The 4,040-nt window shown below is 43.6% G+C and overlaps 1 pseudogene; it reads left to right on the plus strand.

The window, feature by feature from the left end:
* Positions 1–1,735: 1,735 nt before the first annotated feature.
* LOC114070183 lies at positions 1,736–2,635 on the plus strand (annotated as a pseudogene).
* Positions 2,636–4,040: the final 1,405 nt, after the last annotated feature.

Below are 4,040 nucleotides of genomic sequence, written 5' to 3' on the forward strand. Positions count from 1 at the left end.
GTTAAACCTTTTGAGAGCAAGGTTGGGGAGGTTTGTGTGCCATTTGCACTTGGAAGCTTGGTGGTGGAACTTGTTCGGGTTTGATGTGTTGCATACAGCACATGTGGAGGTTTGCTGGCCTCATGGGAGGGGAGCAGTTTGTGATAAAAAGCGTGTAAGTGAGGTGCCAATGCATCGCACTACTCAGTGGAGTTTGTTTTTTTTCATTCTCAGTTTAATCTCGAATCACTCAGTTTACTTACATAGTCATTAAAATCTTTGGGTTAGGAACTGCCATTCGAGATATGCTGTTGAGGTTTGTGTGAGAGATGGTGAGAAAATGTGGAAAGGGGGCAGGAGTTGATTTGCTTGCAAGTTACTTATTGGTGGCAGGTAAGATTTTAGAAAAAGTTAGTTATTATTGTTGCCACATTGGCAGGGGAGAGTTATTTTGTGATTGATTGCTGCTTAGCTTTCTAAACTTCTTTATGCCTGCAAAGTTTGATTTAATGCAAAAACCTCTCGCTGGAAAGAGAGAAAAATTCAACATTGCCTTATTAATGCATTTTTAGGTTTCTAATTTTTCTATATCTTTGTTTAAATTACTAATAGTAACATTTACTGAATGTTGTTTAAAATTGTTAAATTCTTAAATGTGTCTAGGTAACTTTAAGTTTGTAACTATCTTCTTTAAGTACTATTTAACATCTTAAAGAATTTCTATTGCTATTAATTACCACATTGTAATAACTTACCTATTCATTTTTCTAAGTACACACTCAGGAATGTACACGTTACTTACCAGTATTATACCTTTGAATTCATTACTTTCAATATTCACAAAAAAAAAAAAAAGGGGGAATACAGGGTGAGAATATGCATGTGATTGAGTAAGTGCTGAATCAAACAGATTTAATTTAAAAATTGTTAAGCCTATATACTCCTCGTAACAGTTCCTCTTTGGAGCAAGTGCAGTTGTTGAGCATAAATACCAAAAATGACAAACTAACAACCTTGTGACCAAACACGACATAAAAGTCTAAATCGTATAACTAGAACATGAAAACAAAATAAAGGTTACAGGTATGCATGAAAGAAGAGAGAATGGAGGTGGCCACCTAAGAATGAATGAGTGAAGGAGACATTGTGTGAATGTAAGAATGTATGTGGACCATATGCACTTTTTACCCAATATCTGAAACAAACACACACAACAAACACTACCTCTGCCACATCTCCTTGGAAAAGAACTCAGAACATGATGTTCCTTCTTTAAACTTTTCCTTGTGTTTTAATAAAGTAAGTTTCCTTCAGTTATGTGCAGACCCTCAGATAATAAAGGTTTTTATACTACCCAATTGCATAAAACTCTTGGGTAAATAAAATTTTTGATTAATAAAATTTAGTTATTGCATAGAACTCTTAGGTAAATAAGGTTTAAGCAAGAAATAAGTTTACTATAGTAAGTGAAAAATGTTTTGTTGAAAAATAGATAAAAATTGCACTGTTTTTTGAATTTGCACTGTTTTGTATCTTGTTAAAAAAAAATGGGGGAATTGTGGGGTCTAGTTACACCAGGTGCTGCAAAGCATCTTGGGAGTTGTAGTTCCAAGTACTCTGTCACACATGCTCAGTTGGATACTTGTATGGGATTGGCTGATGAAGTCACATGTTACAACGTGTCAGCATTTGAAACTGCTATATAAGTTGTGACTCCTTGAATAAACAAATCTCTTGTAACACACCACACTGGTGGATGCGTGGTCCCCCATGGGACTCATTATTTATTATATTAATAACTACTACACAGCTACTGCACTTCTGACTCTTCCTGGGCATCTCCCTGGCTGCCCTCCTGGGCAACGACCTCATCCTTAGCACCGAAGCCTGCGACCAGCACCTGCACACCCCCAGGGACTTTTTCCTGCTGCACCTCTCCCTCACAGACCTGGGCTGCATCTGCACCACTGTGCCCAAAGCCATGCACAACTCCCCCTGGAACACCACATCTATCTCCTTCATGGGATGTGCTACACAGGTCTTTGTCTTCTTGATTGGAACAGAGATTCGTCACCATCATGTGCTATGACCGCTACGTTGCCATCTGCAAACCCCTGCACTACGGGACCCTCCTGGGCAGCAGAGCTTCTGCCCACATGGCAGCAGCTGCCTGGGCCACTGGGTTTCTGTATTCTCTGCTGCACACAGCCAATACATTTTCCCTGCCCCTGTGCCAGGGCAATGCCCTGGGCCAGTTCTTCTGTGAGGTCCCACACATCCTCAAACTCTCCTGCTCATACTCAGGCTACCTCAGGGAAATTGGGCTTCTTATATTAGGCTGTTCCTTAGGTTTTCGTTGTTTCATTTTCACAGTTTTCTCCTATGTGCAGATCTTCAGGGCTGTGCTGAGGATCCCCTCTGAGCAGGGACGGCACAAAGCCTTTTCCACGTGTCTCCCTCACCTGGTAGTGGTCTCCTTCTATATCAACACCATCATTTTTGCCTACCTGAGGCCCCTCTCCATCTCCTCCCCGTCCCTGGATTTGACCCTGTACTCAGTCGTGCCTCCAGTACTGAACCCCCTCATTAACAACCTCAAGAACCAAGTGCTCAAGGATGCCATATGGAAAATGATGACTGGATGTTTTTCAGAGGCAATAAAATGTGTCTTTTCTTCTGCAGAACACTCATTGTGTAACACATTTTGGACCCAGCCTGCCTTCTAAAGCTTTTGATAGTGGTGGGAGTTGAGGGCTTTCCTGTTTTTTTCCTCTGTTCATGTCATTAACACTGTGGTTTTTTTCCTCATCCCATATATAATTCACTCTTTTCCTCTTCTTTTTTTCTGACCCAGAAATATACAACTCACAAATCATGCTTTGTGTGCCTTTAAAGAAAATAAATATTCTTGCAGCAAGGTATTTGTCAAAAATCCTGCCTGTGATAGTTTGTACATGAGGAATCAGAATCTCTAAGTGTAAGAAAGGACAGAAAGTCTTTTTCCCTGACCCTTCTTCCAAGACCTCCCTTGAAGCTGGAGGGCATTTCCATGTTTGCAGATGTGGAGGGGAAAAGAGTCCCAGCCCTGCCAGGGAGTACCAGAACTGGGTCTTTCCAGAACTGCTCTTTTTGCACTCCTCCCCTCTCCTTTGCTGTCCGTGTCCAAGGCCTGAGTGCTCTGGCAGCTCAGTCATTGTCCTGCTGTGTGTCAGTCCTGGGACCACAGGCAGGGACAGGCCCTGGGCACTGCTGGGACAGGGCTGGACTCCACACCGGCACTTCCATCAGCAAAGGGCTTCCCCTGCAGGCACTTCCTGAAGGCTGAGGGCTTTTTCCAACACTGGTATGGAGAAGAAATCCAAGGAATAGACTCTGCAAAGTCTTGTTGCTTTGCTTGTTTCTCCATGGAGACAGTGCAGGGAGGGCAGGGACCCACTGGGACTTTAGGGACTGAGGGCTGGCTCAGATATTGTGTGTTGGTGGCCGATGGCCAATGGAGATGACAAAGGATCTCAAAGTCCCCTGCCTGGGGCTCTGCAGCTTGTGCTGGCTCTGATGGCAGGGGAGGATATGTGTGTAGGAAATGAGAAAGTGCAGGAGAACACAGAGGATCTGCAGGGACAGCCCGTCCCATCCAGTCAGCAGTGACTGGAGCCCTGGAGCAGAATCCTGCCCAGGGTGGAGTCACCTACAGCTAAAGTACTAAATCTTACTGTAAAATGGCAAAGACAGCTCTGCAACCCCAGGGGACACAGCAGGAATAGAAATACTCTTGCAAGTGGCTTCTCTTCCCCCCAGTGTGTTGGGGTAGGCAGTGGGTCTGCCGTGCCCCTTTTGAGGGATGTAGAGGAAGAGGATTTTGATCTAGACACCCTAAGGCCTTTCCCCTGAAGAAAAATAGGGACCATAGAGATCTTGGAAAAAGGTTCTGGTCCTGACCATGGGAGAAGGAATGTAAACAATAAGGAAACAACCAATTGTATGTGAGAAGTGCTAACAGCTTAGAGATAAGAGGCTAAAGATAGAAAGGTATGCAGGGGCACTGTGCTCAGTGTCTGGAT

The sequence above is a fragment of the Empidonax traillii genome, unplaced genomic scaffold, assembly GCF_003031625.1.
Source record: "Empidonax traillii isolate 1590-97213 ecotype Southwest subspecies unplaced genomic scaffold, ASM303162v1 scaffold1460:size212889, whole genome shotgun sequence".
NCBI classification, from domain to species: Eukaryota; Metazoa; Chordata; class Aves; order Passeriformes; family Tyrannidae; genus Empidonax; species Empidonax traillii.